At 37.3% G+C, this 27,455-nt stretch overlaps 2 protein-coding genes across 2 annotated transcripts in view; one reads left to right on the forward strand and one right to left on the reverse strand.

Moving 5' to 3' along the window:
• The window catches only part of CAMK4 (calcium/calmodulin dependent protein kinase IV), a 224,858-nt gene that overhangs the window by 118,747 nt on the left and 78,656 nt on the right, over nucleotides 1-27,455 (reverse strand). The window lies entirely within an intron of this gene.
• The window catches only part of TMEM232 (transmembrane protein 232), a 694,734-nt gene continuing 690,495 nt past the window's right edge, over nucleotides 23,217-27,455 (forward strand). The window contains exon 1 of the mRNA XM_087429935.1: nucleotides 23,217-23,376. The gene's annotated coding sequence lies outside the window, so the exon portion shown is untranslated. The remainder of the gene's footprint in view (nucleotides 23,377-27,455) is intronic.

The raw sequence follows: 27,455 nt of genomic DNA on the forward strand, positions 1-27,455 counted from the left end.
GAAACGATGAAATCCAGCCATTTGTGACAATATGGATGGACATTGAGGGTATAATGCAAAGTGAAATAAGTCAGAGGGAGAAGGTCAAATACCGTATGATTTCCTTCTTTAAGTAGTAGATAATAACAACAATAAACAAACACATAGGGACAGAGATTGGATTAGTGGTTACCAGAGGGGAAGGGGTGAGGGAGGAGGGTGAAAGGGATAATTCGGTACATGTGTGTGGTGATGGGTTGTAATTAGTATTTTGGTGGTGAACATGATGTAATCTATGCAGAAATAGAAGTACAATGATGTACACCTGAAATTTTTACAATGTCATAAACAATGTTACTGCAATAAACAAAAAATTAAAAAAAATTTTAATTCACTCACAAACTTGAACACAAATCTTTACAGCGGCTTATTAGCAATCATGAAAAACTGAAAACTACTCCAATATCCCTCAACTGATTAATGGATTAACAATCTGTGACACATCCATAAAGGAAAATGAATACTACCCAGAAATAAAAAGCAATGAATTACGGTACCTACAGCAACATGAATGAGTCTCTGATATAGTACCCTAAGTGAAAGAAGCTAGGTTCAAAAGTCTATATACTGGATGACTCCATTTATATAATATTCTTGCAAGGCAAAATTATAGAGACAGAAAATAGATGAATGGTTGCTGGGGGCTCAGAGGTGAGGGGTGCAGGTTGACTACAAATGAGTACGGGGGAATTTTTTAGAATGATGGAATTGTTCTATATCTTGATTGTGGTGGAGTTTACATAACTATATACATTTGTCAAAATAGGTAGAACTGTACAATAAAATAGATGAAATTTATTGCATATGAATTATATCTGTAGAAAAATAGGGTAAAAAAAAACATTTCCAAGAAAATCATATTGTTCAAAGGTAAGATTAAAAACCCCACTACCAAAATGTACCCTATAATATTCAACTCACTCTATTTCCTTTTTGTGGTAACTGATGAAATTTAAAAAAAAAAAAAAAGTGAAAGAAATATAAGGAAATGTGATTTGCAAACATCAAAAAAAACTAAAAATCTAATTTTAATTTTTATACCAATTAAAAAACTAATATTACTCAAGAATTCATTTAAAAAAATTATATTAAATAGCATCCATTCCTTAATTTCCTCATCACATTAAATTAACCTATCAATAATTTCAATATGTAAATCATTGTCTTAGCAAGAGTTTTAAAAGAATTTTTAACAAAACACATTCCTGATTGATCGACCTCAGGACCAAGTATGCTAGAAATAGCTTTTAATTTTTTATTTATTTTTATTTTTTGTCCATGGGGAATCTACTAAGAAAGTTAAATTTTATTTTGTTAAGTAATGGACTTATTAATATTAACAGACCTTTTAATTTTTTCCAACTTTATTGAGATATAATTGACACGCAACACCATGTAAATTTAAGGTGTACAACATAATGATTTGACATATGTATATATTGCAAAATAATTACCACAATAAAGTTAGTTAACATCACATCACATCACATAGTTACAATTTTAGAAATAACTTTTTAAAGGATAGAAAGATTAAGTTAAAAGAATAGAACAGCCCAAATAAATTTATATGAAAATAACATTTCAGTAATCTTTCAAAAATATAATCTATATTCTTTGCTGAAATTAAATGATTGGCTTAAAGTGTGTAAATATAATTTTAGAAAGGAACCATATTTTCAGTATATTTATTTAAAAATAAACGTTATTTTGCACATTAACAGTTAACTTTTAATACAGGAAGAACATTTTGTTATAATGTTTTATCTTCATTTCAAAATAGATTATATAAAGAGAGAATCACCATAAAATTTCCTGAGATCCAAAGGAAGGAAGAAGATTACAGATTAGAGAATATTATATTTATGGAGTTATTCAACTGAAAAAAAAAAGCCTCACTACTCATGTGTATTCATTTATAACATTATTTAACAAAAAAAGCTAAGGAATATAGCAATTATTCCACTTAGAATTTCTTTCTGCTATAATTTTGATGAGAAAGAAAATCAATATTGTTTTGGAGTTTGAGTCTGACTGCCACCTTCAGGTTGGTTTTCTTTAACAGAAATTTTGGAAAATTTTTTAGCTCTAGCCTTGTCTACTATGGTTGGTTATCAAAAAAAAATGTAAAGGCAAAAATTTAAAAGTGTAGACTCCCATGTTTCATTGTGAGAAACAAGAGAAAACGGTCAAACCTGTAATGTGTTTGTAAAATCACGTACAGTATGTGTTCATGATAATCGTAATACTATGTATATGCTATTTCCTATATATATGTTATATATATACATATATACCTCACACACACATTGTTGCCCCTGTGAAGCTGGTAGGAAGCACTCGATGTTGGTACCTGTCATTGTGTGCCAAGTTTATGGATGTGAGGGAAAAGCTCCGGATACAATATTTATTTTGCCTGAAGACATTTCAAGTATAGAGTCCCCTGCTACCACATTTAGGAGTACTTAGTACAGAAAAGAGTGTTTTTTATCCTATAGTTCATCTTGACGTGCTCCTCATGCCCAACACTTAAGGAACAACTAATAAAAATTTTTTAATCTCTCTTATAATACAGATTTTTTCTTTTCTTTTTTAAAATAATGTTGCCTTTCCTGTCCTTTCTTGTTTTAAAGAAAGATTGGTTTAATTTTATTTTTTTCTCCAAAAGAAATCCAAGCATATTGACATAACTGTCCAACAACCAGCTGAGAGATAGACGCCCAGAAGCATTCAAAGGGCCAAGTAGAGATCAAATCTGATTGGAAATGGAAGCAGGAAATCAGAAGTCTGGATTCACATCAATGTTTTAGAGCATTAGGATGAGACTGCACAATGTTAAGGTAATTTAGCATCACGGGCATTCTCCTATTAAGGGAGGTTATAAATGAGAGATTGGCTTTCTGGGAGAGGACCTAGAGGGACATTTGTGATTGTTTGGGTTGAAGCAATAAAGCTTGGCTTCCCTTAGCATCAAGCCTACAACTTGCCCTTTGGAAATACAAGAGATCTTCAGATATGAAATTTCTTAAAACACACAAGTCTGGAGGGACTGCTGACTAGTCTGTTTCTTGGCTCCAGCTGCGTATCTGCAATGATATGCTTCATAGCCATGTGAAATTGTCTTTGCTAAAGGTACTAGGCCTCATAAGTTATGAAAGAGTTTCACATTTTTTTTTTTAGATGGGAATGGTCTTGAAATGGAACCAAAGAATCTTGTGATGTTTTTCGAATGTTGAAGCTGTTTGGTTAAAGAATATAGTTACGTCTAAGCATCATTTTTAAACATTTCAATGCATGTATTTCTTGTTCTTCTGTTTGTTTTTGCCTTTGATTTTTAAATTTTTTTATTTTCAATGTGTGTATGTGCTTGCAGGAAAGATCCTCCTAATGCTCATTATGAAAAGGTTTAAAAGCAAAGCTGTGATTTATATGAACTGTCAATCACATGTTGAAAGCACAGATGTGTGCAATTCTACATAGCGTCGTATTCTTCTATATGATTGACTTGCTATTATTTAACAAGCCTGTTCTTTTCATTGACTTCTTTAAGATTAGATGAATCATTAAAGAAGACTGTTTATAATCTCAAAATTGATTCTTCTTGGAGGTGAAAGTAGAGTCATATTCAGGAAAAGGAGCACCAAAAAGTCAAAGTCTCTAAGTGTTTAATGTCAGCATACATCTTGCCCCATTCCTGTGACAGTTTTTCATTGTTTCATTCTCCATCTCTGTCAGCCTGCAACTCCTTAATGCTCTTCAATACTTGAGTGTTTCAAGATGTTCTTTGGTCACCAAAGACAAAAGAAATCTGAACCTTAAACCAACAAAGAACAGGAGGAAAAACGGCTGAAATGATTTAATTACTGATTTGGCATTTTCAATCTACAACTTGACGAACAGCTAACCTTTAGAATTTAGAAAGTCGTTATTAGACGTGGAGGTTTTCCAAATCAGTTAAATATTGCAGTTCTAAAGTAAATCTCAAAAATATCATGTCGAGGAATGATATTGAACCCCAGATCTTAAGAAGTGCTCAGGCCCAAGGTTTCAATAAGCTTGGGTTCAGAGTCTGTCCATAACTACTCTCTCTCTCCTCTGGTTTATTTATTTGCTAAATCCTGCAGAGGGCAAAGGCAGACACCACATTTCAGTATCAGGGTCATATCATGTCCTCCTACTTAGACCTGTCTCCCTGACACATTCTCATTTGTTGTTTCACCCTGATGTCAGCTTACTCTCTATCTGCTGTTTTTTATGTCTAATCCTGACCTGTACTCCCTTCTTTAAGACTTACATCGGCAAGCGCTTAACTAGTCAACTCTGATCACCAGCTCAATCCACGAGCCCCCATTATATTCTCTACTTGGTGTGCCTCCAGTTTCTCACCATTCTGTTTGCCTGCTTAACAATTTCTCTCAGCCATTGCCTGACAGCACTTAACTGTGACTTTGTTCCTAGTGCCTGGATCTCTGAAAGGACTGGCTTAAATACGACCCCTTTTGTTTTAAAAATTTAACAAAACCCCTTTCCTAAGATAAAGTAAGAGCTTAAGAAGCTTTGGAATCCAAACACTGAGTTTTAGCTACCACAAAGTAAACAAAAAACAGCTTCAAATTATCAGGTTGCCTTGGTATTTGTTCTCAGTCACGATGTGATACAACAGTAAAAACTGTGGATATAAAGGGTTTTAATACTCTTACCAGTCCTTCCTTTTGTTTGATTCAAAATATTTAATGCCTCACATGCTAGCAATTAGTATCAATTAATCAAATTTCTTGGGAAGACTGTGATTATTTTTCTTTTCTCTTTGAATGGAGACAGCACACACAAAATTGAATTTCCACTCATCCATTTATGCATATGAAATATATACATTATGAGGACAGCTATGGCTTTTCTCTTTTTCACCTTTATCCTCCATTCCCAGTCCCATTCTCTTCTATTCCATACTGTCTACTATAATATATTTAACATGTATCCATCTGATCCAACTTTCACACCTTCACTTAACCTTATTAATATCAATATGCAATATGTACTATTATTTTTATTACTACTTATCATAATCTACTTTTTTCCAGCTCTATTGAGATGTAATTGACATATATGGTGTAAGTTTAAGGTGTACAAGATGTTGATTTGATACACTTACATATTGCAAAATGATTACCACAGTAGTGTTAATTAACACCTCCATCACCTCACGTAATTACCATTTCTTTTCTGTGGTGAGAACATTTAAGATCTATTCTCTTAGCAACTTTCAAGCATATAATACAGTATTGTTAACTATAATCACCATACTATACATTAGATCCCCAGAACTTACTCATTTTATAGTTGGGAGGTTGTACCCTTTGACCAACATCTCCCTGTTTCCCTCACTCTCCAGCCTCTAGAAACCACCATTTTACTCTCTGTTACTGTGAGTTTTTTAGATTCCACATATATGTGATATCATACAGTATTTGTTTTTCTCTGTCTGATTTATTTCATATAGCATAATGCCCTCAAGATCCATCCATGTTGTTGCAAATGACAGGATGTCCTTCTTTCTATGGCTGAATAATATTCCATTTTATATATATACATATATATATATACACACACACACACATACTGCATTTTTGTTATCCATTCATGTGCTGATGGACACTTAGGTTGTTTCCATACCTCGGTTATTGTCAATAACTGCAATAAACATAGGAGTGCAGGTATCTCTTTGAGATCCTGATTTACCCAGAAGTGGGATTGCTGGATTAGATGGTAGTTCAATTTTTAAGTTTTTGAGGAACCTCCATACTGTTTTCCATAGTGGCTGCACCAATTTACATTCCCATCAACAGTGCTCAAGATTCTCTTTTCTCCACAGCATCGACAACACTTATCTCTTGTCTTCTTGAGAATAGTTATTCTAACAGGTTCGAGGTAATGTCTAACTGTGGTTTAGATTTGTATTTCCCTGATGATTAGTGATGTGAGCATCTTTTCATGTACCTATTGGCTATCTGGATGTCTTCTCTGGAAAAACGTGTATTCAGTTTGCTGATTTTTTAAATGGATTTTTTTTGCCTTTTAATAAGAGTATTTCGTTTATTTACATTTAATATCATTAATGATATAGTTAGGTTTAAGTCATCCATATTGTTATGTGTTTTTTGTTTCATTTGTTCATTTCTTTTTCTACACTTTCCTGCTATCCCTTTGATTAAGTGAGTTTTTTAGTATTTTCAGTATTTTATTTTATCTCCTTTCTTGGCCTTTAAGGTATACCTCATTGTTTTATTTTGTGAATGGCTGTTCTCAGGATTACAGGATAACTTATGATAACTGTAAGTTAATTCTATTTACCACCTTCCCTTCCTTTCCTATCCTTTGTGCTACTGTTGTCAAGTATTTTACTTTTACAATGATTTTATTTTGCTTCAAGTGGTTAGTTGTTTTAAAAGATATTAAAGGAAGAATGGAAAAGAGCCTTTTATATTACCCACATTCTATTTCCAATGGTCTTCACTCCTCACTATAAATCTGAATTTCTATCTGGTATTATTTTCCTTCAGCTCAGAGAACTTCCTTTAGCATTGCTTGTAGTTCGTGTGTGCTGACAATATATTTGATCAGAGTTCATTTATTTTAAAATGTCTTTATTTTACTCCCATTTTTGAGAGATATTTTCACTAGATACAGAATTCTGGGATGACAGTTTTTTCAGAACTTTAAAGGTGTTGTTCCACTTTCCTCTGGTTTCCATTTTTTCTGATGAGGTATTAGCCATCATTCATATCATTGTTTCCTGTATATATCATATCTTCTTTGGTTGCTTTAAAGATTTTTTCTTTATCTCCAGTTTCTGGCTTTTGACTATGTAGCTAGATTTGGTTTTCTTTTCATTTATTATGCTGCTCAATGAGCTTCTTGAATCTGCAATATTCTTTACCAAATTTGGACAATGTTTGCCAATTATTTCTTTGAACACTTTTTTCTGCCCAACTCTTTCTCTCTTCTCCCTCTGGGACACATACGACATGTACAGTAGCCTTCTTGATGTTGTCCCACAAGTTATTGAGGCTCTGTTCCTTTTTACCAGTTGTTTTTCTCTCTATTCTTCAAATTGGATAATTTCTATTGATTTGTCTTCAAGTTCACTGACTCTTTCTTCTGTAGCCTCCACTCTTAGCCTATGAATTTTTAATTTCATATAATGTATTTTCAATCCTAAAATTTTTATTAGGCTCTTTTTTATAGTTTCCATTTCTGTGCTGAGATACCCCATATGTTTATTCATTATGCCCATATTTTGCTTTATGTTCTTGAATGTATGTACCATAGCTGTTTTACACTCCTCATCTGCTAATTCCAACATCTGGGTCATCTCCAAGTCTATTTTATTGACTTTTTTTCCCTCTTGATTACAGGTCCAATTTCCTGCTTCTGTGAATGTCTAGTTTTATTATTATTATTATGTGGTATACCTTTTTAAATGTTACACACTAGGCAGTCTGGATTATATTATCTTCTTTTAAAGAGAGTTGACTTATTCTAGTGGCAGGCAGTTAAATTGTTGACAAATCTTTTTTACCGTGTCAAGTTTGATTTTATTTGTGGTTAGAGGAGATCTATTTGGGTTTTGTTCTTGGTCCTGTGTCATGACCCTTGCTCTAGGCTATGGTCTTTACTCTTAAGGTGTGACCTTTCTGAGGTCTCAACCAAACATCTGAAGTGTTCAGTGATGTCTCTCCACCCTGGCTTGGTCAGAGATCCAATGTCTTCTGACAGTACATGCCTATCTTCCCTCTGATATCTGTTAGCTCTCAGCCCCTCCGCAGTTGCTCCTGCTTGGCCTCATACAGTCTCACCATACACTGTCCCCAGTTAGAATGCCAAAGTGAATGTAGTATTCATCTTGTGTTTCCCGTCTTTCAAGGAACACAGTCCTGTACTGCCCATTGTTCAGTGCCTGAAAACAGCTGTCTCATTCATTATGTTCAGGTAATTTATGGAAGAAAGGCAAGTGCAGTACCTGTTACTCCATCATTGCCAGAGCAGAACTCATCTCTTATAATCTTAATTTTTATCACCTTATTGAGTTTGAGTCAGACATTATTGTTGCAAAAGAGAAAAACAATGTTAATTCTGTATGCACTTATTAATAGTACATTACAAATGCTGACAAAGCTTGTGATGGAAGGAGATTAGCAAATGATAATCTATAATGGCAGAATTAAGAAATTCCCATTTGGCATTCCAGGGAGCTTTTTAACATCAACAGTTTGTGTTACTGTTTCTGAAGAAGAAAGGAATTTTGAGGCATGAGATGTAATTTTATTATGTCAAAACACTGTGCCCAAGAATTTTTCCTGTTGAATAGATGATCAAATAGACATATTTGAGGACAAAATGGCTAACCCATTTTAGGCCACAGGCTTTGAGACTACCCCTACTGCTGCTTCTAAAGGATTCATGTGGCTGAGAGCTGTACCAGATGGCTGATACAGACAAGGAAGAGATTTCATCTCTCCCAGCTGTGACTTCGTCTTGTCACTGGCATTCCGTGACTATAGAGCATTTAATATTATGAAACTGTAAGAATTAGAAATCAGTACAATCACTCCTTCAACAAGAGGCTTAGCAGAGGCAAGGCTGGTAGCTTATTTAGCAAACAGATGTGTTTTGTTTGGCTTGCACAGAGTTATTTAGAATGTTGAATGTCTTGCCAACATTTAAATAGTGAGAGATGTCATTAAAAAATTCAGATTTCCAGTTTCTTTTGAATCTGGCAACACTAATGTTTAATTTGTGTCCAGCAGCAGTTGGTATGACCTAAGTAGCAACTGTCTAATTTTAGAGAGGGCCTGTGGTCCCCTTACCAGCTTTACGCATTTACACCATCTCCTAGCTCCTGTGGCATGCACATTTGCCTGCCCTGATCCAATGAACAGTCAGGAAGTGGGTACACAGCTGGTAACTAAAGCAGATAAATGTCTAAAAGCTCCCTTCCAGAGATGTAGGTGGGATAATCAATTCACACAACCTATTCTACTTCTCTGCTTTAAAATTCAGTTGAGTGACTAGAAGTCCATGATTATTATTCCATTTCATTGTATCAAAGACACCATCAATTTTAAGAGGCATCATTATGATATGACCACTAAAAAAAAGAAAAGCTGGGGGCTGGCCCAGTAGCATGGCAGTTAAGTTCACGCACTCTGCTTCAGCGACCCAGGGTTCACAGGTTCGGATCCTAGGTGCAGACCTACACACAGTTTATCAAGTCATGCTGTGGTGGCATACCATATAAAGTAGAGGAAGATGGGCAGAGCTGTTAGCCCAGGGCCAATCTTCCTCAGCAAAAAAATAAATAAAAGGAGGATTGGCAACAGATGTTAGCTCAGGGCTAATCTTCCTCAAAAAAGAAAAGAAAAGAAAAGCTGCTACCATTTAACTATGACATCCCATGGACTGAAGAATGCATCCTGATTACGGAGATGTTAAAATGAGGAATTGCATATTTTAATATCAATTAAAAATGGTAATATCATATATGAATAGTACCACACATTAATAGAATGCTTTCTAGGTTACAAAACAATTTCAATCTCTTCATAATTTCCTTTCCCATTGCCATGGCCTCTTAAATAGGCTCCCGGCCTCTAGTTTCATTCTCCTTCAGTCCTCCTCCATTCTATTAGTAGACTGATCTTTCTATAATAGAAATCTGACCATGTGTCTCCCCTATGCTCACTATCCCCATGACAGTGACAGTTAGCACGTTATGTGAGACCATTTATCATCTTGCCCTCCTCTTTTCTAGTCTTACCTCCTCTTGCCCTCCCTTTTGTATCTAGCAATACCAAATTCACTGCGTCTTGGAGCATGCTGCCCTTCTTGTTTGAGTCACCGCCTCCGATGTTTTGGTTAACAAGATTTTAGTCATTTTTTAATTCAGCACGGTCACCACCTCTTACGGGATACTGTCCCTAGTACGCATACCACATCCTTTTCATTCCATTCTGGAGTCATTTGAGGCTAGCTTGGTCCACTTCTGCACTTAATATCTGCCTTGTGATTTATTTGCATGCATGCCTGTCTAGACCGGAGCTTGCAAATGGCCACCTCATGAATTGATTCCACCCTTGACAGACACATTTTGCCTACAAAATGTTTAGATAATTTTTGGAATTAAAAGTCAACATTAAAAATAGAGACATTTCACATTTTAAGAACATTAAGCCTAGAAACACAGGACTACCATTCCTGGATAGCCACAACCAGCTGAAGCTATAGCAGAGGCTGCCCCATCAAGATTAGACAAGCTTTCTACAGTGTGTCAGGGAACTCATCAGTTCCCCTGGTTTTTAATATGTCTTTTCACTCATTTATAGCATAGGCCTGGCTTCTGTAAGCAACAGAGTTTGCAATTTTGGTATAGACTGGGACCTCCTTGAAATAAGGAAGTATCTTATTGATCTAGGTCCCCTGGTGCCTAGCACAGAGTCTGGCATATATAGTTGGAGTTCAAGAAATATTTTATGTATTGAGTTGAACAATCTGACATGATAGTCACAACAGTCTAGCAAGGAGGCAAGGTAAATATTATGCTTCATAGTTGATAAAGAGACTACAGTTCAGGAAGTTAGTGTCTTGTTCAAAAAGACATAGTTCACAAGGGGCAGAGCTGAGACCAGACCCAAATCTCTTCTCCGTGTCTCAGGATTCCTGACTAAGACACACAGCCTCTTGTGGCTGTCTGTCCGGAGAGGTCATGAAACCTCAATACTTTTTCAATTGATAAATTAATCACTATGTCCTCTCTATCCCCATCATTACAGAACTTATTGTACATTGCTTTGTATTATAGTTAATTGAGTGCATGTGCTCCCTCAATGTGACTTGAGGATGAAAGAAAGAAGGGTAGGAGGAAGGAAAGAAGAATATTGTTATTAAAGAAAAAAAATTAAAATGCAGCCAAGAGTCCACTTACACCTAGCTACTGTTTCCCATCTTTAGCAACAGTATTTATCGTGAGAAAACTGATAAATTCATATTGTTTCTAATCCATTTAGGATTTAAAAGTGTTACCTACATTATTGCCATATTTACTCTTGCAGATATTTATATTTGTTTCCACCAGGTCATAGCCACCTCTCTCTTTGTTAGTGGTATCATGTGTTTCTTTCGTTAATGCCAGATGATTTGTTCCATTAGTGACATTTCACGACAGTTTAAGAGTCAATCTTTCAATTAGAAGTGACACTGCCCTTCTGGACAGTGTTGTCCTAGTTGAATTGACTCTGACTGATAGCAGACCTTGGTATTTCCAATTTATTGGGAGGTTTTCCCTACAAAAAACATAATGTTGTGGCTGGCCCAGTGGCGTAATGGTTAAGTTTGTGCACTCCACTTTGGCAGCATGGGGTTCACAGGTTTGGATCCTGGGCATGGACCTAGGCACCATTTATCAAGCCATGCTGTGGCAGGCGTCCTACATATAAAGTAGAGGAAGGTGGGCACAGATGTTAGCCAAGGGCCAATCTTCCTCAGCAAAAAGATGAGGATTGGCAATGGATGTTAGCTCAGGGCTAATCTTCCTCACACACACACAGACAAAAACAAAAAACCATAATGTCTTTTTCCCCCTTCCCCTTAAGTAATAAAGTTTATATGAGAATAAAATGACTGTTATTTATGGTTATAATATGGCAATCAACCCTAGAAGAGTCTTATGCTCCATAAACAGTATTCAATGAGCCTCACTCACTCATCCCAGAAAAGAGGAACCATATTTGGGGTTTTACTATCTGACAACTTCCGGGCCTGGCTCAGGGATACTGCCCAGCCATGTGAGTCACAGAATTGTGAAGGCGGCTAGCCATATACTTTGCCAACTTTAAACCCAAATATGGAAACCTTGATCACTTTTTTCAGGCTATTACTTAGCAAGCCATTTTGTGTCATAGATAAATAATGTACTTCCTCCAAATGCATTTACTAAATTATGTAATATACTTACATAAACCAACTGTTACTATTTATAGTTGTCTTCTTGCCATAAATGAAAAGCTAGGGTTTGAAGGGATGAAATAACTTGTGAAAACTGAATCAAGTGCTTCAGTTCTCTCTGCATGTAGGACAAATCTGCCCTTCTTTCTTAGCAACCCATCTTCATACACTCTACTAAAAGATATCCTTTCAATACTTTTTATGCTTCCTTACATGTTACTCCACTGGTTTTAGGATTCTGGATTCTGGATTTATTTGAAATGAAAATGTAAGTTTGCATTCAGACAACACAGGGCACCTTGTTCAAAATTTATTAAGAATTTCAAAATGGCGATAGCAAAGCATTAAACCAAATGCAGACTTCTTCTGAGTGCAGGAACCTGTGTGACTGTACAGCTCACATGTCCATGGAGCCAGCCTGACCAGAGGCACATCATTTGGCCTCCTTGACCCTCAGATTGCTCATCTACAAAAGCAGCCTAATCACACGTGCCTCATTACTCTCATGGTCATTGGAAGGATCACATAAGCTCAAATGCTTTGTATACTCCAAAACACTTATAAATATATAAGTTTGTGTTACAAACATATTGGTTGATGCACATGATTCTTTTTCATTTACTTAACAAATATTGTAAAACACGTCCTACAGGCCAAGCTTGAAACAAATGAGTATTGCTTATTCCCCTATGAAAACCCAAATTCTTTCTTAAAACAGGCTTTACCATGATTTTACACCAGTTGTGTACTTTGGGAAGTCAATAATAACATATCCCTTGAAACAAGAGTCTACCTAATAGATCTACCTAAGCACAAATGGATGCTTTGAAACTAACCTAAACTGTTTCAAATCACCGTGTAACATAATTCCGAAATTTTATGTTCATTTTCTGGGATGTCCAGTCCCTGCGTCAGCCTGACCCCAGTTTCACAAGCCCCCCTAGTTTCTGGGTAGAAATTCTCCTAGCATATTATCTTACCAAATGCATGAATAGGCACTATTTATTCCTTCCTGCTGATATCAGAGTTTATAAAGAGGGAAGCCTGAGCTCCTCAATTCTGAGCTCTTGTGTCTTTGGCAGGGTTTCCTATCTTGTGGGACGAGTTTTTTTTAATGTCTCTTCAGTAATTTTCCTGTTTTGCTTTGGGGTCAAAAGCAAAGGAGACAAACTTAAACTAGTCGGAAATTTCAAAATGAACTCTTATATGTTTTTGATTCTCAAAACACAAAACACATCAGGATCCAATTACAAAAACGACTTAATTTTTATAGTGGAGGAAAAATGTCTTCACTTTTTGTTCTGGTCTTTGTTCTCTTTTGGCCTTGCAGGGAGCATTTAAATAGCTATGAAATAGATTAGAATATTGCTATTCCTATCCCTGAAAATGTAATATTAATTGCAATTATAGATTCCTTGTTCCTAGTGATTTATCAATGCCGGTAAAGCATTGAGACACTACAGGCTCTGAACTCTTTTTTCCTGTAATAATATAACCATAACGTAACCTAAGGAAACTATTTTTTAAAATAAGCAATTTAAACAAATAATGGAGTTCTCCAGTTGAACAGACACTATGACTGTAGAAGAGCCTCCTCTGCATTTTCATGCTCTTACCTTGGCATCCATTTAAAGCTAAGGGTCTAGCCCTCAGAGCTGGAGGAAGATCAATCACTCAACTTCTATCAGAGGCTCAGAGGAAAAAAAAAATATAGGCCACCTCAATGTCCTAATCTTCAAAGAAAAAGTCACGGAAAAGGAGTTTACAACTCAAAGTGTGTTTCCAAATATCAGATTGGGCCTCCTGGGCAAGTGTCTGTGGGGTAGGACTCAATGGTTGAGAACAGTGAAGTGGGACAGTGATGATCACAAAGTACTGCAAACTGAAACCACAAAGACTGGCCACAGAAAAGGAATTGAGCTAATGCTTTCCCTTCCCTAGGGGACTGGTGACATCTCCTGCCCTGTTTCTGTGGAGTGGGAATGGCAAGGGGGGTGGGGAGGAAGAGACTAGAGTGTTAGGTCACATGCCAGGCCGCTGATGTGATTAAAAATGATTGGAAATCTCGTGGGAGAATGTTAATTTCCTCTTTATTATTGGTAATGTTTGCTTAGGGTCACAAAGTAGTTTGAGTTGGCCTAAAATGCAATCTTTAACAGCTAAAATATAGTTGTCTATCCTGCTTCCTGCATTAATTAGAAATGGTATCTAATTATTTCCTAATGAGCCAAACAAAATGATAAGCTCCTTTGTGCCCTCTTTAACTTTAATCCTAGACCTCTGCCTCTGAAGAAAGCAGTAAAGCATCTGTAACTTATGCAGACATGAAGGATTCTGGCTCTGGCATTGCAGCCCATTGCAATCATTCAGGTGGCAGTCAAAATTTTCTAGCAGAAGCTGTCACTGGCTGCAGACTGGGAAAAACTGAGAAGGAGCCTTTTCAACAAAACATGGCAGAATTTGTCTCAACATCGCCAAACAGAAAATCATTTTTTTTCTAAGCTAACGTTTATTTAGCAACTCCTATACCTTGGGGGATAAGGATTAGTGAGTTTAAGAATTAGAGGAAAAGAGATAAGAATGAGGCTTAGAGTTTCTTCATATGTAAAAAAGGGAGATCGTAATCCTCAACAATAAAAGTTGTGATGAGGATTAATTAGGTGCTTTATGTGAAAAGCCCTAACACAGTGCCAGGCCCATGCACGGAGTTAAATGAATTTTAATTTCCTTCTGTTTTCCTTACTGTATCTGATTTCAAAATCTCAACTGAAGACTAACCTAGTCAGATAGACACAGACATTAATAAATGAGCATCCCTGTTCTGTTCACCACCTACAATATTAATGTTTCAAATTAATCTGAACAAATCAATAGTCATTAAATTGCACAAAGCGAATAGTACATGAAATTAAAGTAGCTCTCTATTTCTCTCCCTAATCAATTGAAAAGCTAGTGCTAGCAAAAGTTTCTAATCATCTGTGCAAACAGTGACTTTCCCCTTTGACTACTAATTTTGAGGAAGAAATAAAATCTTTCAATTAACAGTTTTCTTTTTAAAGAACTCTGGCCAAAAAGTCACTCGAATGCATATTCATTTCAAATAAAGTGTGGAAGAACTTCCCAGCTGATCCAGCAAAAAACAAGATAACAAAATGTTTATCAGGAAACAAAAGTGTCTTGAACAGAAATAGCCGTGTGGAGCCATATACAGTCACGCATCACCTAACAACAGGGATACATTCTGAGAAATGCACTGTTAGTTGATTTCATTGTTGTGCAAACATCATAGAGCATATCGAAGGGGAACAAAATTTGCCACCCAAAAATGTGTCTCTTTAACATGAGGATTATTTTAAGCTGATTATTTTTAAGTCAAATGACTCAAAGCTTTTCTTGTTACCTCCCTCATAACTGCCTGAAAGAATTCAGATAAAAAACCTCTCAGGAAGCGAGCTATCACCTTAGCATAACATGAACTAGGAGGTAGACTGGGAGGAATCGAGAAAAGCCTCTTTGTTGGGCTCCCCTCTGGGTTCTTCTGTTTCTGTGTGGCCAAACACTTGTTTGTCAAATGTTTGCTCCTTTTCACCTACCTGTGAATTGCCTTCCTTCCCTTTGAAGTCCCTGACTCTTCCCACTCCCAGCATCTTCTTTTGTCTTTAGCTCAGGATGGTATTTAAGTTGAGGGCTTTGGCCATTTTGGTGAGTTACTCGGTTTTCCTGGGTTTCTCCCATGCATACATGTTACTAAACTTTATTTGTTTTTCTCCTGTTAATCTGTCTCATGTCAATTTAATTCTTAGACTAGCCAGAAGAACCTAGATAGGTAGAGAAAAACTTCTTCCTCCCCTATGGTACTTATACAAATCTAGATGGTATAGCCTATTCTGCAACTAGGCTATATGGTACTAATCTTATGGGATCACCATCATATATGTGGTCTGTCATTGACCGAAATGTCATTATGCAGCACATGACTGTATGTTATCCACTTGTCATAGGATTCTGCTATGGCATTCTCTTATCTTTTATAGAATACTTTTTTTATATCAAACCCATCTATTTCAGAAATGACATTTCATCATCTAAATTGATATTATCATCTCATCAAAATGTCAAGATAGAGAAAGCTCTCTCAGTTTTCTGTAGTTGTTTCTGGTTCATTTTAAACACAATAAAATCTCCCATATTGGTAAATGTCTACTTTTCTTCATTGGTATATTGTTCATTTTGAAGATAGAAATAGTAATTTCAACATATTAACAAAACACTTATTTGATGATCTTAGCGGTTTTCAATCATATTCAAGAACAGAAATGAAACACAAAATTATACTACAGTATATCATTACATTGATAAGAACTAATTAATTCATTCATTATTAATTAAAAAATTAAATAATGAAAAAAATCTACCTTATTAGATTTGTAGATTTTTAACTACCAGCTTTTTTTAATTTTTCTTTTTTGAGGAAGATTGGCCCTGCACTAACATCTGTTGCCAATCTTACTCTTTTTCTTTTTTTTTTTTCTCCCCAAAGCCCCAGTGCATAGTTGTCTATCATAGTTGTAGAGCTGTAGCTCTTCTATGTGGGACACCGCCTCAGCACGGCTTGATGAGCAGTGAGTAGGTCCATGCTGGTCCAGGATCCGAACCAGTGAACCCCAGGCTGCCATAATGGAACGCATGAGCTTAACTGCTACACCACCCAGTGGCCCCACTATCAGTTTTTTAAAGTTTTCAAAATATGAAAATATTCTGAAAAGATGATGGAACATGTTTGTTCCTTTTCTCAATAAAAAGCACTGTCAAATTTATTGGTCAATTATAAAGCAAATTTTTGGAATGTAAAATGTGTATTATGGGGCAAATGAGCAATACTTTACGTTCACTGGAAGAATACAAAGCCATTTACATTCTTGTAATTATATTCTTGTAAATACATTGAAGAAGAGCAATGTTTTATATTCACTAATAACTCTCAATATTATAAAATTGAATTATGATATACTATTTGCTAATAAATGGATTTATAAATTAATGATTGCAAAAGTGTTAGAACTATATTAAAGCATGACTTTTCATTATACAGATTTTTTTTTTTTTTTAATTTTTTGTTTATTGCGGTAACATTGGTTTATAACATTGTAAAAATTTCAGGTTTACATCATTGTACTTCTATTTCTGCATGGGCTACATCATGTTCACCACCAAAATACTAATTACAACCCATCACCACACACATGTACCAAATTATCCCTTTCACCCTCCTCCCTCCCCCCTTCCCCTCTGGTAACCACCAATCCAATCTCTGTCCCTATGTGTTTGTTTATTGTTGTTATTATCTACTACTTAATGAAGGAAATCATACGGTATTTGACCTTCTCCCTCTGACTTATTTCACTTTGCATTATACCCTCAATGTCCATCCATGTTGTCACAAATGGCTGGATTTAAATCGTTTCTTATGGCTGAGTAGTATTCCATTGTGTATATATACCACAGCTTCTTTATCCATTCGTCCCTTGATGGGCACTTAGGTTGCTTCCAAGTCTTGGCTATCATGAATAAGGCTGCAATGAACACAGGGGTGCATGTACCTTTACAAATTGGTGTTTTCAAGTTCTTTGGATAAATACCCAGCAGTGGAATAGCTGGATCATATGGTAGTTCTATCCTTGCTTTTTTGAGGAATCTCCATACTGTTTTCCATAGTGGCTGCACCAGTTTGCACTCCCACCAGCAGTGTATGAGAGTTCCCTTCTCTCCACATCCTCTCCAACACATGTTGTTTCCTGTCTTGTTAATTATAGCCATTCTGACGGGCGTGAGGTGATATCTCATTGTAGTTTTGATTTGCATTTCCCTGATAGTTAGTGATTTTGAACATCTTTTCATGTGTCTGTTGGCCATCTGCATATCTTCTTTGGAGAAATGTCTGTTCAGGTCTTTTGCCCATTTTTTAATTGGGTTGGTAGTTTTGTTGTTGTTGAGATGCATGAGTTCTTTATATATTTTGGAGATTAAGCCCTTATCAGATGTATGGTTTGCAAATATCTTCTCCAATTGTTAGGTTGTCTTTTCGTTTTGTTGATGGTTTCCTTTGCTGTGCAGAAGCTTTTTAGTTTGATGTAGTCCCATTTGTTTATTTTTTCTATTGTTTCTCTTGCCCGGTCAGATGTGGTGTTTGAAAAGATGTTGCTAAGACCGATGTCGAAGAGCGTACTGCCTATGTTTTCTTCTAGAAGTTTCACAGTTTCAGGTCTTACATTCAAGTCTTTAATCCATTTGGAGTTAATTTTTGTGTATGGTGTAAGGTAAGGGTCTACTTTCATTTTTTTGCATATGGCTATCCAGTTTTCCCAACACCATTTGTTGAAGAGACTTTCTTTTCCCCAATCTATGTTCTTGGCTCCTTTGTCAAAGATTAGCTGTCCATAGATGTGTGGGTTTATTTCTGGGCTTTCGATTCTATTCCATTGATCTGTGTGTCTGTTTTTGTGCCAGTACCATGCTGTTTTGGTTACTATAGCTTTGTAGTATGTTTTGAAATCAGGGAGTGTGATACCTCCAGCTTTGTTCTTTTTTCTCAGGATTCCTTTAGCTATTCGGGGTCTTCTGCTGTTCCATATAAATTTTAGGATTCTTTGTTCTATTTCTGTGAAAAATGTTGTTGGAACTTTGATAGGGATTGCATTGAATCTATAGATGGCTTTAGGAAGTATGGACATCTTAACCATGTTAATTCTTCCAATCCAAGAGCACGGAATATCTTTCCATTTCTTTGTGTCTTCTTCAATTTCTTTCAGAAATGTTTTATAGTTTTCGGTGTACAGATCTTTTACCTCTTTGGTTAAGTTTATTCCTAGGTATTTTATTCTTTTTGTTGCAATTGTAAATGGGATGGTATTCTTAATTTCTCTTTCTGCTACTTCGTTGTTAGTGTACAGAAATGCAACTGATTTTTGTATGTTGATTTTGTATCCTGCAACTTTACCATATTCGTTTATTACTTCTAAAAGTTTTCTGGTGGATTCTTTAGGGTTTTCTATATATAAAATCATGTCATCTGCAAATAGTGACAGTTTCACTTCTTCCTTTCCAATTTGGATCCCTTTTATTTCTTTCTCTTGCCTGATTGCTCTGGCTAGGACTTCCAATACTATGTTAAATAGGAGTGGTGACAGTGGGCATCCTTGTCTGGTTCCTGTTCTTAGAAGGATAGCTTTCAGTTTTTCACCATTGAGGATGATATTAGCTGTGGGTTTCTCATATATGGTCTTTATTATGTTGAGGTACTTTCCTTCTATACCCATTTTATTCAGAGTTTTTATCATAAATGGATGCTGAATCTTGTCAAATGCTTTCTCTGCGTCTATTGAGATGATCATGTGATTTTTGTTCTTCATTTTATTAATGTGGTGTATTACGTTGATTGATTTGCGAATGTTAAACCATCCCTGCATACCTGGAATAAATCCCACTTGATCATGGTGTATAATCTTTTTAACGTATTGTTGTATGCGATTTGCTAGTATTTTGTTGAGGATTTTCGCATCGATGTTCATCAGTGATATTGGCCTGTAATTTTCTTTTTTTGTGTTGTCCTTGTCTGGTTTTGGTATCAGGGTAATGTCAGCTTCATAGAATGAGTTAGGGAGCTTCCCCCCCTCCTCAATTTTCTGGAAGAGTTTGAGAAGGATAGGTATTAAGTCTTCTTTGAATGTTTGGTAGAATTCACCAGGGAAGCCGTCTGGTCCTGGACTTTTATTTTTGGGGAGGTTTGTGATTACTGTTTCAATCTCCTTACTGGTGATTGGTCTATTCAAATTCTCTACTTCTTCTTGATCCAGTTTTGGAAGGTTGTATGATTCTAAGAATTTATCCATTTCTTCCAGATTGTCGAATTGATTGGCATATAGTTTTTCATAGTATTCTCTTATAATCTTTTCTATTTCTGAGGTGTCTGTTGTAACCTCTCCTCTTTCATTTCTGATTTTACTTATTTGTGCCTTCTCTCTTTTTTTCTTGGTGAGTCTAGCTAAAGGTTTGTCTATTTTGTTGATCTTTTCAAAGAACCAGCTCTTGGTTTTATTAATTTTTTCTATTGTTTTTTTGGTCTCTATTTCATTTATTTCTGCTCTGATTTTTATTATTTCCCTTCTTCTACTGATTTTGGGCTTTGTTTGTTCTTCTTTTTCCAGTTCCTTTAGGTGCATTGTTAGATTGTTTATTTGAGATTTTTCTTGTTTGTTGAGATAGGCCTGTATCGCTATAAACTTCCCTCTTAGAACCGCTTTTGCTGTATCCCATAAATTCTGGCATGACGTATTTTCATTTTCATTTGTCTCCAGGTATTTTTTGATTTCTTCTTTGATTTCTTCGTTAACCCAGTCGTTCTTCAGTAGCATTTTGTTTAATCTCCATGTATTTGTGGCTTTTCTGATTTTCTTCCTATAGTTGATTTCTAGTTTCATACCGCTGTGGTCAGAAAAGATGCTTGGTATTATTTCAATCTTCTTAAATTTATGGAGACTTGTTTTGTGGCCTAATATGTGATCAATCCTGGAGAATGTTCCATGTGCATTTGAAAAGAACGTGTATTCTTCCGTTTTTGGATGGAATGCTCTGTATATATCTACTAGGTCCATCTGTTCTAGTGTGTCGTTTAAGGCCAATCTTTCCTTATTGATCTTCTGTTTGGATGATCTATCCATTGGTGTAAGCGGAGTGTTAAAGTCCCCTACTATTATTGTGTTACTGTCTATTTCTGTTTTTATGTCTGTTAATAATTGCTTTATATATTTAGGTGCACCTACATTGGGTGCGTAGATATTTACAAGTGTTATATCCTCTTGTTGGATTGTTCCCTTGATCATTATGTAATGCCCTTCTTTGTCTCTTTTTATAGTTTTTGTTTTAAAGTCTATTTTGTCTGATATGAGTACTGCTACCCCAGCTTTCTTTTCATTGCCATTTGCGTGGAGTATCTTTTTCCATCCCTTCACTTTCAGTTTGTGAGTGTCTTTAGGTCTGAAGTGTGTCTCTTGTATGCAGCATATATATGGGTCTTGTTTTTTTATCCAGTCAGCCACCCTATGCCTTTTAATTGGAGCATTTAGTCCATTGACGTTTAAAGTAGCTATTGATAAGTATGTACTTACTGCCATTTTTTAACTTTTTTTTTTTTTTTTTTCTCAGTGTTTTAGTAGTGCTTCTCTGTTCCTTTCTTCTTCTATACAGAATTGATGGTCACTTTAGTTTGACCTCTGTCTGAAACCTGTACTCTTTAACTACCCTCCTCCCTCCTTTTATGTTTTTGATATCATATCTAACCTCTTTTTTGTGCATTTGTGTCCATTACGTTCTAATCGTGGAAATAGATAATTTTTCCTATTTGTGGTCTTCTCTTTTCCCCTTAAATCAGTCCCTTTAACATTTCTTGTAACACTGGTTTCTTGGTGACAAACTCCTTTAATTTTTGCTTATCTGGGAAAATTTTGATCTCTCCTTCCATTTTGAACGATAACCTTGCTGGGTAGAGTATTCTTGGCTGTAAGTTTTTTCCTTTTAGCACTTTAAATATATCGTGCCATTCTCTTCTAGCCTGTAAGGTTTCTGCTGAGAAGTCAGCTGATAGCCTTATGGGGTTTCCTTTGTATGTAACTTGACATTCTCTTGCAGCTTTTAGGATTCTCTCTTTATCTTTAATTCTGGACATTTTGATTATGATGTGTCTTGGTGTGGGCCTCTTTGGGTTTATCTTGTTTGGGGCTCTCTGTGCCTCCTGTACCTGGATGTCTGTTTCCTTCCTTAGGTTAGGGAAGTTTTCATCTATTATTTCTTGAAAAAGATTCTCTGCCCCCTTGTCTCGCTCTTCTCCTTCCGGGACACCTATAACACGGATGTTAGTGCGCTTGATGTTGTCCCAGAGGTCCCTTAGACTGTCCTCACTCTTTTGAATTCTTTTCTCTTTTACCTGTTCAGCTTGGGTAATTTCTTCTAGTCTTTCTTCCAGCTCACAGATCCGTTCTTCTGTATCCTCTACTCTGCTTTTGAGTCCCTCTAATGAATTTTTCATTTCCAGTATTGTATTCTTCATTTCTGATTGGTTCTTTTTTATATCTTCCATTTCTTTGTTGACATTCTCACTGAGTTCATCTATTCTTCTCCCCAGATCAGTGAGCATCCTTAACACTCTTAGTTTGAACTCTCTGTCGGGTAGATTGCTCATTTCTGTTTCACTTAGTTCCTTTTCTGGGGTTTTGTCCTGTTCCCTTACTTGGAATGTATTCTTTTGCCTCCTCATTTTGCCTCTTTCCCTGTGCTTGTGTCTACGTATTAGGTAGGTCAGCTATGTCTCCTGCTCTTGGATAGGTGACCTTATGTAAGTGATGTCTTAGGAGGCTTCCAGTATGCTTCCCTCAGTTCTCAATGTTCCAGGGGTGGCCCCTATGTGGGCTACGTGTGTCCTTCTATTGTGGCCTGTTAGCTCTCCCTATAGGCGCCCAGGGAGGCTGAGTTATGCTCCTGGCCAGCTGTTGTAATGCTCAGCTGCTTGTAGTTGTTGTGGGCCCTTCAGTCTCTTTATCAGGTGTGGGGAGCCCCAGCACAGTTGGCTGTAAGTTCTAATACCACATTTGTGTTGCAGTATTTCTTTTAAGTGAGTAGGCCCCCAGTGTGGCAGGTTGTTAGGCTCAGGGCCTTACAATTGCTGTAAACCTCTAGTCTATTAGGTCTCTTGTCAGCTCTCTGAGCATTGCAGCTGGGTGGGGCTGCCCTCAGGCACAGGAGCACCCAATTGTTTCAGGCTTTGGAAGGTGGGGCAAACCTCCTATGTGGGTCTTTGAGAAGCACAAGTCTTCTGCAGCTGACAAGCCCTGTTGCCCACAGGTCCACACACACAGTCAACACAGTCCTGCCCCTTGTGAGCACCCCGACCTCCCCAAGCGGACCCAGTCTCTCCAAGGCGGGAGCCCCACACACTCTGCCACCACCCCACACTCTCCACCCGCTCCTTGTGCACACCCTGCCCCGCTCAAGTCAGCTCAGTTGCCAGGCTGCAGAGAATCCAGTCACCAATCTATGCAGGCCCACATGTTGCCTGAGGGCTTGTTGTTGGGTGGGGCCAGTATCTAGGGTGGGCTGCCTGCCCTGGCTGAGCTGGATTAAATCGGTGCTCTAGCGGGTGGAGCAGACCCTGGGCTAGCAGGTCTCAGGGAGAACTCCAATGGCGTCTGTGTCAGCAGGCTCACACCAGGCCACAACAATGGCCGCCGCCAATGTCCCAGTCCCCGGAGAGGTCTCACCCCTCACCGAGATGCACTCAGGGCCTATTAGGTGAGTCTCTTGTCACCGAAGCACTGTGCACCTTTCTTTCTGGTGATTTTAGGATGCTTTCTGGAACGGGTGAGTTTGTGCGCGGGCCCTTTAAGAGCCAGTTTTAGTTTCTTTGTGAACCGGGTTTTCTGGGGGTGCTACTCAATGCTTTAGTAGCAGCAAAGTCAGATATTATGCCACTGGTGTCGATTGTGCTGGGTCCACAAAATGCCCACAGCGGGGGCGCTCCCCGGCTCAGGGCCCCGCGTCTCCAGGGAGGCTGCGTACCTGTGAGCTGCTCCCGGCGGCCGTGACGCTGGCGGCTTGTGAAGGCGGCGTTTTCCTCTCCGGAAGGGAGTCTCTGCCTCTTCTACCCCAGTTAGGATTGTCCGTTGTTGCAGGAGTTCCTCTTATCCAGTTTTCAGTTCTGTCTCAGGGGTAATTTTTCCACGAGTAGTTGTAAATTGGCTGTGTCCACGGGAGGAGGTGAGTTCAGAGTCTGCCTACGCCGCCATCTTGACTCCGCCCCCCCATTATACAGATTTTGATGTGCTATTGGTCAAATCTTATCTGGATTTGGACAAAGATGGTGAAGGTGAGTCTTCATGAGAAGTTTCAAGGGCACCAAAAAGTGTCACCAATTCTTTCTTAAAATTACACAGCCTAAATCTAACTAAATCCTACCTTTAAAAGAAATTCCACTCTAAGTACTAACCATATCTTAAATATTAAATAGATGCATTCCCAAAAATGTCACAATTGCTTGTTTAATATTGGATTACTTTAATTTCTATTACACTTTTGAGGAGTGGCTTCTATAGAAAAAAATTGTCCCAGTGGGGAAAAAGACACACACTTAAGAATTCTAATATTCACTACAAGGGAGATTCTTCTTCTATCATTTTATATGCCTATACAATTACTGCAAGAAATTACTTAAAAAGACAATCCATTCACATGATCTCACACATCATTTCAAAGAGCATATATTAAAGTTAGATCCCATTTCATTGTCCTCCTCTCTGACTCCACAACAGTAAAATATCCAAGTAGCACATGGTTATGTCTGTATTCTGGGTATTTTGTAGAAATCCTTACAGAAGAAATTCACTTAAAGAGGGTGTTATGGATGGTTCAAATGATAAAGTACCAATAGTCAACATGTATTAAGCCCTATATTCCAGGCACTGTATTGATCACTTTGCATATATCATTTCATAACAATAATCTATTCATGGAGTTGAGAAAACTGAGGTTCAGAGAGGTCAAGTAACATGATCAAGGTCACAAAGCTACCATGTAGTGGGGAGGGAGGATTTGATGACTTATATCCCTGATATTTTTAAGTTGTGTGGCTATTCATATTTCTTAAGTATAATGACAGATTAGTTGATAACAAAGAATTTCCAACAGATCTTTCAGTAGAAGGAAAAACATTTCAAGTTTTAATTCTGTTAATGAAGAAATCCTATCTCTGTTCACTCACTTATTCAAAAAATCCTTCTTCAGTCTCTAATTATGTATGGTGCTAGAAGACTAAGTGATATAAGGAAGAAGCTCAGAAAAGGGCAACGTACTTAAAAAAAATGGTGTAATCAGGAAAAGCCTCATAGAGGAAGCATCATTTCACTACCCTTCAAGGATAGGAAGAATTCAGCAGGAAGAGATTAGGGCAAAGGGCATTCTGGGAAGAGGAAGTGAGCAATGGCTCAGAAGCTGAGATTTAAGACTCACACACAAAGAACAGTGAAAATTCTTAGGTGGCTATTCCATGCGGTGGATGAGGGGGTGGTCTAATGTGAAATAAGGTAAGGCGAGAGTCTGGACGGTATTAAATGCCAAGGTTGAGAATCTGCTATCAATCCCTTAAGCAGAGAGAAATTATTGAGGTTTCTGAGCATGGGAGTAATATGATCAGTGCTTTAAGAGGATAAGAGATGAGGGAGGGAGAGGGACCAAAACCCAGGAGACTGTTGGAGAAGCCATCACAGAAGTAGAGGCATGGAGGAGGGAAGTGGTGGTGGGAAATAAGCGAAGGGGAAGTTGTAAGAGAGATTTCAAAAGTTGTCTTGGTGAATGACTAGAGATGGGAGGGGACAAAGACAGACAGAGAGAGAAGTCAGAGGCAACTAAATTTGAGTGTGAGTTATTGGAAGAATGGTGAATGGAGAAGAAAGAATTTGGAGAGAGAGGGAGGTTTTGAATTGGGTTCTGATACATGGAGTTTAAAACTAAAAAATCCAGTTAAGACGTTCAGATTAGAGAGATTTGACATCATGTGACTAGAGGTGATGGCTGATGTCACAAACTAGGTTAAGTGTAAAGAGAGAAGAGCCTTAATGAATACCTCCAAAGAGAGGACAGAGTGATCAAGCGGAGGAAGAAAACTTTCTCAAAGCAACGATGTCGAAGTTGCATAATTGGACCTGTACTAAAATTTTCTATGGTATGTAGCTGTAGTTAAGGCAGCAGCTCTCAACTGGGAGTTATTTTTGCCTTCCTCCCCAGGTGACATTTATCAATCTCTGCAGACATTTTGTTGTCATAATTGAGTGGGATGGGGTTTGCTACTGGCATCTACCAGGTAGAGGACGGGGTGTTACTAAACATCCTACAATGCATAGGATGAAACCCCGCCCCCACCCCCGACAACAAAGAATTATTGCTCAAAATGTCAATAGTGCTGAGGCTGAAAAACCCTGGCTTAAGGTGAGACTTACTCAATTTAAAATTGTAAATTGTTTAGGAAGACAGGATACCTAGAATAGAAGGGAGACCCACCTGATGTGGTAAAAGTTCTCAAATCCTTCATATGTAGGTTAAAGTTAAAAACTTACATTAAACCTAAGTTAAAGTTAAGTTTAAAGTTTGCAACATAGTTATTTTTAATCATATTTGCCCAGTTATGGAAAAAAGAGGACCCATTATAAACTGAGGTCTCCAAAAAAACATATTGTAGCTAATGGTTCAAAATTTACCAACATGTGTTGCAGGGGCCCCCGACTGGAAATCACATGAACCAATGGGTTGTTGGCCCTCAGCTCATTCCTACATTGTGTTTTAAACTCAGAGACATCTCTGAGAGTTTCTTGGACTGTTCCAGAAGATTTAGAAGGCAGGACCTGAATAATTCTATTTTCGATCTTGAAATTTCTGGCTACCACTAGAAACTCCAGAACATCTCATAAGAAGAAGTCAAAGAAGCCTCCAGACATTTTGACTGAGCCTGCTGGGATCATGAAAAATATGAACAAATCCAGGTCTCCTGGAACACAATAATAACTAACACTTACAAGCAGTTACTCTAGATCAGGCATGAGCTGTTCTCTTTATACGCACTATCTCATTTAATTCTCAGAACAACTCGATGAGCTAGCTATTTTATGCCCACTTTACAGATGAAGATGAAACTCAGGGTGGTTACTTACTTGCTCAAGGACATAACAATTAGTAAGAGGTAAATCTGGAACTTGAACCCAGTTCTTTCTAGTGTTAAAGCCGTTGCCTGCAACCACCATGCTGTCTGGCTTGTTTGACAAGCCCTCAAACCCGCATCCTCTGAGTGTCTATGAGGAGTCTTCCACTTTGGTCTTAAGGTCCTAGCACCCAGCCACATGAGAAGCATTTGTGACATGTCGCAGGGTACATGACCTTGCAATTAAATGGAAGTACTTCCTGATGAATAAGTTCTTTGTTCCAAAACTTATCATTAGAAAACCAAGGAATTTGCTTTGCTTTAAAGCAAAAAGAACTAACATTTCTAGGACAGAACTCCATCTCATATTTTTAGTTCTTTGACTTATCTAAAAAAAGGTATAACTTTTAATCTGGCTTTCTACATATACCAAGAGAATTGTCAATGAAAAAATACCAAAGAAACAAAAAACAAAACAGCAACAACAGCACATCCACACCTCACTCCTACTGGAGATTGAGAAGACTGACAAATCATCCACACTGATTCTCTACTGGAATGAGACCAAAGACAGTAGCAAATACAGCTGTTTTTATATAATATTTACAATCACCAGGCTTGAGAAACTTCCCAAGAAAATCAGGGAATCCTTCAACTTTCCTTTGAATGACAGCTCTGCCACATG

The sequence above is a fragment of the Ceratotherium simum genome, chromosome 4, assembly GCF_057802395.1.
Source record: "Ceratotherium simum simum isolate JZ-2026a chromosome 4, ASM5780239v1, whole genome shotgun sequence".
Taxonomy (NCBI): Eukaryota; Metazoa; Chordata; class Mammalia; order Perissodactyla; family Rhinocerotidae; genus Ceratotherium; species Ceratotherium simum.